The 10,841-nt window shown below is 42.9% G+C and overlaps 1 long non-coding RNA gene across 1 annotated transcript; it reads right to left on the bottom strand.

The window, feature by feature from the left end:
• Positions 1–1,394: 1,394 nt before the first annotated feature.
• LOC122563419 (uncharacterized) lies at positions 1,395–9,708 on the bottom strand. Its single transcript, XR_015752203.1, has 4 exons — positions 9,617–9,708; positions 9,313–9,430; positions 3,742–3,895; positions 1,395–1,561 (listed from the first exon to the last, which is right to left on the bottom strand). It is a non-coding gene; the product is annotated as an uncharacterized LOC122563419 (long non-coding RNA).
• Positions 9,709–10,841: the final 1,133 nt, after the last annotated feature.

Below are 10,841 nucleotides of genomic sequence, written 5' to 3'. Positions count from 1 at the left end.
TCCTGCACTTGCCACAGTTTTGTGATTCACAGACCTCGAAGCAACAGCAGAGAGGCATTGTTTGTAGAGATAATCTGCTCAATCATGTCACATTATCAACACCATTCCTCACCACATAATATTTGTACAAACTATTTATTCTTGTGCAGAAATACTGACTGCAGATATTATCATGTAAATCACTCACCAACAAAACTCTTTTTGTTTGTCAATTCCATGTATCATACAGTATTAGTTGGTATTCTTAAAGCTCTTGAATCACACCATATAGTTATATTGATTACATAGCAAAAGGTTCATTATCAGTCCAGATCAGTGGTCAGTCTAGGGTTTTCTCCATTCTACAGCTGCTGACAACCAAGATGAAGTAGGTGGAAAAATAAAGTGTGGGGTTTTCAAAATGAAACATTGTCAGCCACATGAAGTATAAATCAACATTCCTATTAATTTGCAGGAAAACCTTTTACAAGTTCAACAATGCAGTTCGGGGGGTATTTATTCACTCCCAGAGTGTCAGCTTCACTGTTAAGATTGATAATTATTACCTGCAAAGGAATTTATTCTCCCAGGAAGCAGTAAATGCCTGAAATTATTTACCTCAGAGAGTTGTGAAGGTTAGTTCACTACAAGTATTTACAGAGACTGGTGTAGATAGATTTTTGAAATATCTGGGAATTGATGGCTATGTGGAGTTGTCATGAAAGAGGAGTTGAAGCCTGGGGCAAATCAGCCACGTTCTTGCTGAATGACTGGAAAGGCTTCAGGGGTCAAATGGCCTACTCCTGCTCTTATGTTCCTACAATCCAGACAAGTCAAGAGTATTCTAGAATATGCCTCACTGTGCCTTCATGGAATCCCTTTGGCTGGAAGCAGGCCTTTCAGCCCATCGAGTCCATACCAACCCTCTGAAGAGCATCTCACTCAGACCTACCCCTCTTCCCTACCCCTATAACCATGTATTTCCCATGATTAATCCATCTAGCCTGCACAATCCCTGGACGCTATGGGTAATTTAGCATGGCCAATCCATCTAATCTGCACATCTTTGGATTGTGGGACAAAACTGGAGCACCCCGACGAAACCCACACCAACATGGGAGAACATGCAAATTCCACACTATAGATGATGAAAGACTTTAGGGAGTCTGGATTGTGCTACACACAGATTACCCATTTTTAACCTGTTTTAATAGTCATGACACTTGAATTTCATAGAATCATAGAATCCCTACAGTGTGGAAACAGGTCATTTTGGCCCAACAAGTCCACACCAACCCTCTGAAGAGTAACCCACCCAGACCCATTCCCCAGCCCTATTCCTCTACACTCACCCCTGACTAATACACCTACACATCCCTGAACACTATGGGCAATTTAGTTTCTCATTTCTGAACGTCTGATGGAGGCAAGATCATCAATGAAGCAGCTAAAATGATTGAGTCTGGAAGACTGCTTGAGGAGCTCCTGCAGTGATTTCCTGGGGCTGATCATCGCAACAGTTTTCTCACTGTCAGTTTGCATACCATCAGTGCAGAGGAAACTGGTGTATAGTTCTTAAGGTCTGCAAGAGAAAGATTCCTAATTAAATGATAGACAGCATCAACCAGAGAAGTACATATGCCCATTGATCATGCTGGAAGAGTGTGAACTCTTAATGAGATGAACCAGAGCACCAAATGGAATAAAAGGCAAAATTTGTGTTTCAGTTTAGCGCATGTTAAACACAAAATAGTATCAAAATTTTAAGAAGATAATTCAATTGCCTTAGTTTACACTGATCTCTCATCTCATCAGCTACAGCATGACATTCTAGAGAGCTTCTGTGAGACTCTGCTAGTAACATTTGTAATCCAGTGGAATAGTTTAAGTAGAAGATGCTCCTCTGGAGATTTTATATGAATAGTATGCTTTGTAATTAATGAGGTACGGAAAGGCTAAATGGTATAAATATATAATAGAGAAAACTATGTTAGGTTGAAACAATTACAAATTTACAGGCATTGAACATGCCAGAGTTGAATATCATTGATAAACAGACATAGTGACTATATCAGATCTGTGACTTTCCAGTGGGATCTTCCTATACTTGACATTGTAAAAGGAGACTGTAAAAGAGGGAAAACAGACTCTTGGGGATTAGCATTTGATCTTTTTCATAGCTGTGAACAACAGCATTTACTCATCCCTAATTGCTCATGGATGGAAATGTGTTGCTGGAAAAGCGCAGCAGGTCAGGCAGCATCTAGTGAACAGGAGAATCGACGTTTCGGGCATTAGCCCTTCTTCAGGAATGAGGAAAGTTGGTCCAGCAGGCTAAGATAAAAGATAGGGAGGAGGGACTTGGGGGAGGGGCGTCGGAAATGTGATAGGTGGAAAGAGGTCAAGGTGAGGGTGATAGGTCAGACTGGGGTGGGGGCGGAGAGGTCGGGAAGAAGATTGCAGGTTAGGAAGGCGGTGCTGAATTTGATGGATTTGACTGAGACAGGCTGGGGGTAGGGGAAATGAGGAAACTGGTGAAATCCGAGTTCATCCCTTGTGGTTGGAGGGTTCCTAGCCGGAAGATGAGGCGTTCTTCCTCCAACCGTCGTTTCGCTGTGGTCTGACGATGGAGGAGTCCAAAGACCTGCATATCCTTGGTGGAGTGGGAGGGGGAATTGAAATGTTGAGCTACAGGGTGGTTGGGTTGGTTGGTCCGGGTGTCCCAGAGGTGTTCTCTGAAACACTCCGCAAGTAGGCGGCCTGTCTCCCCAATATAGAGGAGGCCACATCGGGTGCAAAGGATGCAATAGATGATATGTGTGGAGGTACAGGTGAATCTGTGGCGGATATGGAAGTTTCCTTTGGGGCCTTGGAGGGAGGTGAGGGGGGAGGTGTGGGCGCAAGTCTTGCACCTCCTGCGGTTGCAAGGGAAGGTGCCGGGAGTGGAGGTTGGGTTGGTGGGGGGTGTGGATCTGACGAGGGAGTCACGGAGGGAGTGGTCTTTACGGAATGCTGATAGGGGAGGGGAGGGAAATATATCCTTGGTGGTGGGGTCCGTTTGGAATTGCTCATGTGTAGGTGGAGCTGAGATGCCTTCTTGCTCCATTGGAGTTCATCTGGTACTAGGCAGGGAATTCCAGGATTTGATTGAGTGACAGTGAAAGAATGGTGATATATTTCAAAGTCAGGACAGTTTGTGGCTTGAAGCAGAACTTTAAGGCAGTGGTGTTCCCATCCAACTATTGCCCTTGTCCTTCTTACTGATAGAGATGGCTGATTTAGAAGATGCGATTGAAAGAGTCTTGGTAAGTTGCTGCAATGCATCTCGTACATATGTAGTGCATTCTGTTACCATGTGTTTGGATGGTAGAGGGACTTAGTATTTAATTTGGTGGATGAAGGTTCCAATAACCATAGGGAGTTCTAGGATAATCTTGAATACAATCCTTAGGCTTAAATTCATTCCTGTCATTTTATTCTGCAAAACCATTCTCATCCATGCTCAATATTGCTGAGATAATTAAAGGTCATAGCATTGCTGGCTTGATAGAATTACTAAATCTCTTCAACCCCAAACAGCACTTCTACTTCCTTAATGTTAGGCTGTAGATTTCTTACTATAGCAACAGAAAACATTTCTTCACACAATATTAAATGAGACAATGATAATGGTTAAGAAATGCCCACTAGACAAAGTTTATACTGACAGGGCATTGAATTGCTACAGCTTAACTATCCCTGCATTCAATCCATTGTTCAAACCTGCTCATTGATCCTTGACCTTTCTTTCACGCTTCATTTTTTGAAAGTGAGGTGGAGGCGGTGGCATGTCGCTAATGTCAATGGAATAGTAATCCAGAACCCCAAGCTCTGGGGTTCTGGGACATGGGTTGGCAGATGGTAATATTTGAATCCACTGAAAAAAAATCAAAAATAAATTAGCTTATTGGTAACCGCATAGTCACTTTTGAATGTCATTAAAAGCCATTCAGGTTGACTAATGTTCTTAAGAGAAGGAAATCTGTCACATTACCTTTTCTGTCCTACGTATGGCCCCAGGCCCATAATACTGTAATTGATTCTTAACTATCCTCTGGGTAATAAGGGTTAGGCAATCAATTCTGGGATAGCAAGTGATGCCCACAACCTATGAACAAATAATTTTTAAAATGTTTTGAGATGTATCCATCAAAATTTAGATATCATGCACATTTAAAAGAAAATCTCAAAACTGAGCAAGAAGCCTGGCTTTCTGAATTGTTATTAAGCTCAAGTTCTGGGAGGACTGTTTGCTTTAGATCTTAGAAAAGACACAACATTACAATTATGCTTAAATATGGGCAAATTGGGTCATGCACAGAAAACAGCTGAATACTAGGTTATGTTATGCTCCAGTGCATATGAAACAGTTTCAGAAAAGGGAGGAAGAGTAGGAAGAGGAGGTGAAGAGTGATGTTGGGGAATGAGTGAATGGGGGAGGGAGAATGGGTGAATAAAAAAAAGACCAGAGGAAAAAGATAGAAAGGGTAATGAGGGGGTGGAATTGCCAAGTCTAACCAACTAGCAGAGTGAGAGAAGAACTTGAACTACATTTCCAGGAAGTATGTGGGAGAAGGCAGGTGAATGTTTAAGACCTTTACATGTTTTAAAGAAGAAGGGAAACAGTCTAAAAGGAATGGATGGATGGCAATGATGCCAGTGTTGGAGGTGGGGATTTTTGAGGAAAGAATTAGGAATAGGGAGATGAATAAGAGAGGACCTTGTGCTGAGTGGAAAAGGAGAAAAGCTTAAAAGTGCAGCCAGTTGGTTGTGCTATCCATTTTGCTGCTCCTGTATTGGACGATATACTGATTCATACTAATTTATCCTCCAACGTACCCGCAGCCAGATTACATTTAGCAAGGAAGCTGCACTTACTGGTTCTTGGTTAAGTGATGCAATTAAACCTTAAACTATTTCACCGTGACCCACATGGGAATTGCCCATTCCTGCAAATGGGATCCAGGGTAACTAAACAAGTTGGATCCAAAATTAGCTTAGTGGCAGGAGACAGAAGGTGACGGTAGAAGGCTGTTTGCGTGACTGGAAGCCAGTGGCGCACCACAGTGCTGGGTCCCTTATTGCTTATGATATACATAATCATATAGAACAGAAGATTGGAGGTCTGATCAGTAAGTTTGTGAAGACATGAAGATTGACCAGCTGAGGAAGAAGGTCTTAAATTACTTTAAGGATACTGACAAACTGTTCAGATGTGCATATCAGTGACAGATGGAACTTAAACCTGATAACTGTGAGGTGATGCACTTTTTATGAAGTAACAAGACAAGAGAGTATTCAATAAATGGAAAGGCACCAGGAGGTTCAGAAGAAGAGGGATCTTGGATAGCTTGTCCACAGATCTTTGAAGGCAGCAGAACAGGTTAATAGTGCAGTTGAGAAGACGTACAGCACATTTGCCTTTATCAGTCATGGCACAGATTATAAGAGCAGGGTGGTTATGTTGGAGATGTACAGGACTTTGGTTAGTAGAGCTAAAGTGGTATGTGGACATTTGGTCACTGCACTAAAGGAAGTACGTGATTGCACTGCAAGGGTGCAGGGAATTTTCGAGGAGAAAGTGAGGTCTGCAGATGCTGGAGATCAGAGATGGAAATGTGTTGCTGGAAAAGCGCAGCAGGTCAGGCAGCATCTAGGGAACAGGAGAATCGACGTTTCGGGCATTAGCCCTTCTTCAGGAATGCAATTTTCACCAGGTGTTTGCCTGGGATGGAGCAACTTAGCTCTAGAGAGAGGCTGGATGAACTTGGGTTATTTAGTTTAAATCAGAGGAAGCTGAGAAGAGACCTGATTAAGGTGTATAAGATTATGAGGGGCATGGACAAGCTGGATTGAAAGCAACTTTACCCCTAAGTTGAAGGATCAATAACAAAGCAGCATAATTTTAAGATGAAAGACAGGAGGTTTAGAGAGGGTTTGTGGAAAACATTTTTGACCCATATGGTGGTGGGAATCTGGGAGGGTAGTTGAGGCAGGGAACCTCACAGCCTTTAAAACATACTTGGATGAGCACTTGCAATGTTATAATATTCAAGGCTGTGGGCCAACTGCGAGAAAGTGGAACTAGTTAGCGAGTTTTGAGAAGATTTGTAGCTCAGGTTGAGGTTCTGGATGTAGGTTTGCTTGCTGAGCTGGAAGGTTCATTTTCAGACGTATCGTCACCCTACCAGGTAATATCATCAGTGAGCCTCTGAATGAAGCACTTGTGGTGTAGCCCACTTTCTATTTATATGTTTGAGTTTCCTTGGGTGGAAATATAAATAGAAAGCAGGCTACCACCACCAGTGCTTCATTCAGAGGATCACTGAAGATGTCACCTAGTAAGATGTCACCTAGTAAGGTGTCACCTAATAAGGTGAAATGAACCTTTCAACTCAGTGAGCAAACCTACATCCAGTGGAACTAGTGTAGATTTGGTGTGGTTTTTGTAGGTGCAGACTTGATGGGTGGCAGGGCCTCTTCTGTATTGTATGATTCTGATTCATCTACCTCCCACCAGCTGGAGTGAAACCTATCCAGCTGTGAAGATATCCTCACCTGCTGACAAAAAATCACAGCAACTTATTGCATTTATGTTTTTGAGACTGCAGTATTTTGAACTCTTACAGGGATCCTTTGATAATTTCACTCCAGCTCAGAGGTCGAATAGAAAGATCAGCAACCAGGTGCAACCCTACTTTCCCCTGTCCTCCCCATTTCTATTGGGCCTAGCTACCCCTCTCCAGGTCAGCACTCAACTTTTTTCCACAGTCCCAACCCAAAGACTCCATCCCTGGATGAATATCCACAGGGTCCCTTCTTCTCCAGGTCAGCACCCATCTGCTTTTAGGCTGGACTGTCATTCGAGGAGAAAGTGAGGGCTGCAGATGCTGGAGATCAGAACTGAAAATGTGTTGCTGGAAAAGCGCAGCAGGTCAGGCAGCATCCAAGGAACAGGAGAATCGATGTTTCGGGCATAAGCCCTTCTTCAGGAATGAGGAAAGTGTGTCCAGCAGGCTAAGATAAAAGGTAGGGAGGAGGGACGGGGGAGGGGCTTTGGAAATGCGATAGGTGGAGGGAGGTCAAGGTGAGGGTGATAGGCCGGAGTGGGGTGGGGGCGGAGAGGTCAGGAAGAAGATTGCAGGTTAGGAAGGCGGTGCTGAGTTCGAGGGATTTGACTGAGACAAAATGGGGGGAGGGGAAATGAGGAAACTGGAGAAATCTGAGTTCATCCCTTGTGGTTGTCATTCGGTCTGGTTGTAACATTAGAACACTTTTTTTGTCCTGTGGTGTACTGACATTACTGATTTTTGACATATGCCCAACAGGCATGATGTGTTCTGACTGATGCTGCAGGATGAATTGGTTCAAATTTCTTTCTTCAGAAATATAAGATGCAGTCACATGACAACAACCAGCTCTTTTTTTGAAAACCAACTCAATCACGTGTACTACTACGTTCAAGCTCCTTCATCAGGCATTTTCCTTCATGGTAAGCCTGGAACTGGGGGTTTACTCTGGTACATGGTTTGGCCTACCATGTGGCTCATTTTGATGGTCTCATCTACATGCCTTTGTTTTTGTCCCAATGAAACAAAGAAGATCTCCTCCAGTGATTTAGATATATTCTACTCCCAAATGGGGGGAAAGAGCATGTCCCAGATCCCTCATGAAGAAGACAGGCACCTGGGAGATTGTAAGTCAACAATGGTAAAGTTTGCAGTCCAGGAAACTTGTACAAACATACACAGGCCAGCAAGGATGAAGAAGGAGCCATCCTTCCAATCACGCTTGGTTCATATCATTCCCATACTGGAAAGGATAACGGCTGAAATCTCAGAAATACCGAACCCACCTCAAGGAGTGGAAATACCAATTGTGATTCTTATGTCTTGACAGTAAATGTATACCCTGTTGCTTGATGAATACAGGTCATTCAGATTCCTTCCCACATCATCTCAGAGGTCAAATTATTATGAAGGGGGCTTTACCTTCCACTACAACATTCCCAGAGACCTGCTGGCCAGAATGCAGTTCCTTGGGGTTGGTTAGCTCAGGTGATTGGATAGCTAATTTGCAATGCAAAGTGATACCAGTAGTGTGGGGATTTATTTCCCACAGCAGCTGAGGTTACCATGAAGATCCCACTTTCTCAACCTCTGCCTTCTCCTGAGGCATTGGTGACCATCAGGAAAAACCACCACCAGTCTTCATACTCTAATAAGAGAGCAATCCTGTGGTTTTCTGGAATTATGGCAACTTTAATCAAGTCTAATGTCCTAATGAAGTATCTAAGCAACTGCAGAATCCAGTTGACCATTCTTCAGAGCAGCTATCTCTCTTCTTTTCCACTAGACTCCACCACCCTAATTCAGATGTGTTCAGCTAAGTTGCTCAGAGACACTCTGCCAGGTTGTGGACCCTGGTTTCTTCTGCAGTTATGGTCCAGTGATATCTGAATCCAGTAACTCCACCTTGTATCAGCTCACATCGACAGGGAGCGATTCTCAGGCATAGTCACTGCTTTGCCTGCCTCAGGTGTCAGAGAATAGATCTGAAGGTCAGGGAGTGAGACCAAATGGCGAGCAATGAGAGTTTAAGTGGTTGGGTAGAACTGCCGTTTCAACAATAATCGGGCAAACTATTAACTAGAAATTGTGACAAAAGGGACCGGCGCTAAGAAAATATTCTGGCATCGAGCCAAGCCAAAAAATAAATACTGCAGGGCATTGTTTGAGAGACAAAACAATGAAGAACAGGTATGAGTCTCCAGAGAGCTGGTATCAGGCATGTGTGCTGAGAGAGTGATTTCCTTGCGTGGAGACCTTTAAATCACTTAAAAGAAAACGACAATGGAACATGTGGAAAGTGCCATTCTCCCTTCACAGAGACTATGTACATCAGGAATTGGAGATGCCGGTGTTGGACTGGGGTGTACAAGGTTAAAAATCACATAACACCAGGTTACAGTCCAACAGGTTTAATTGGAAGCACACTAGCTTTCGGAGCGACGCTCTGAAAGCTAGTGTGCTTCCAATTAAACCTATTGGACTATAACCTGGTGTTGTGTAATTTTTAACTATGTACATCAGGATTGGTTTTAGAGGGATCCGATTCTCGTTAATAACCTATAGCTAATGTGTCACTATTTATGGAACGTGTTCAGCAGTCCAAGTTTTTTCGTCTTCCATCAATAAAGACACGCCCAGAAAAGGCAGTTTTACTAAATTATGTAAAAAAAAGCTTCATTAAATTTTAATTAAATGCAAGGTTTGGCTAAAAACCCATAAATACCTCAGCAGGTCTCAGATCTCACAGAGTATCTCGTGTAACGTAGCAACAGTATCCATAGTAACAAGAGTAACTGGTTGTCCTGGTGGCATGGTTAGTATCGGAGAACCCATGCGCTCTTCTGAAAGTGAACAGACCACATTTCGATACATTAAAAAATGGCAATGATTGATGTTTAGAGTGTGGGTAAAATAATGGGCATTCAGTACCAGTACATTAACAAGGGTGAAAGTGAACTGAGCCACATAAAACCCACGGTTCAGCGCGTCAGAGGAAACCGATTTCCACGCTAAAGCGGAATAATTACCTGAAACAAGAGGATGCTTTGACGGAGCAACAGGAAGGGCTCTTGTAATACAGTGGTAGTGGTCGACCTCTGGTTCAGGAGGTCTGAGTTGAAGTCCCTATCTGCTCCGGGAGGGGGTGGGGCGTGTAATGACATCTTTGAACAGGTTAATCAGCAACTAACTGGGAGGAGGAAGCACCCTTTCAAAATAGGGAGGAAGGGAATTGTGACGCAGTTGATGGTGTACCCAAAGGCCCAGGTTGTCTGTGTGTGTTTCCCCTTCAGCTATTTCTGCGACTCCCTCTGTGTCTGTACAGTTCCCAGAAGGTCAGGGTTCAAGTTTCACCTGCCCCAGAGGTGTTAGACCATATCTGAATAGGTTGATTAAAAATATAATTTTATTGGGATTGTGAGACTCTCTTGGCTATCCTGTGGCCATTGCTGTTCGGTTTTCTTTAGTTTTGTCATTTGGATTTATTGTTTGAGTTAATTGATTTCAACTGACCACTTAGTCGCCTGAAATGATAAAATGTTGAAAGATAGAATCATTGATCAAAAGAGTAAGAAGTATCTACCCTTAATCATAAAGTACTTCTCAGAACCAACTACATTCAAAATTGTTTCATTGTCCACACAGCTATACTGTACTGCTCCTCATGGGTTTCTGACCTTTTCAGCAACAGGATCTAGTGTTGAATTATTTCGGGGACTTGGGATGTCAGTGTTTGAATCTTCCTCACATTGCAAATAGGGAACTTGGATTTCTTACGAATATTCCTCCAGACTTCTGCTCATTGCCAAACTTTCTAGATGACCACACTGTTCCGATTAACAAGATTATGCCATTGTTGTATCCTTTAGAGTGAATTCGTCCACTATGGACTGCTATTATCCTTGAGGACGAGTGACGTTTGAAATGTTTTTTTTAAATGGCTACTGCTAGACAGTTGAAAGTTATAAATCTTCCAATAAAAGTGAAATGTCTGACAAGGCATTGAGCATCTGAATATCTTAATTTCGTCAGTTCGCCCACAATTGGTTTACACAAGCAGTGGACAATGTAGCTACCAGTTTTCCATTTGATAGAGTTACAGAAATGATCCTATTGAATGCCTAAAGGGACTGCACACAACGTCGAAGCAAAAACAGAAACTGCTGGAAAATTTCAACAGGTCTGGCAGCATCTATGGAAAGAAATCGGAGTTAATGTTTCAGGTCCAGTGACCCTTCTTCAGAACACAAAGTC

The sequence above is a fragment of the Chiloscyllium plagiosum genome, unplaced genomic scaffold, assembly GCF_037043375.1.
Source record: "Chiloscyllium plagiosum isolate Xiang-an unplaced genomic scaffold, Cpla_swu_hap1 HiC_scaffold_30, whole genome shotgun sequence".
Classification (NCBI taxonomy): domain Eukaryota; kingdom Metazoa; phylum Chordata; class Chondrichthyes; order Orectolobiformes; family Hemiscylliidae; genus Chiloscyllium; species Chiloscyllium plagiosum.
The sequence above is the reverse complement of the archived record's forward strand: the minus strand, read 5'-3'. Positions and strand labels throughout refer to the sequence as shown.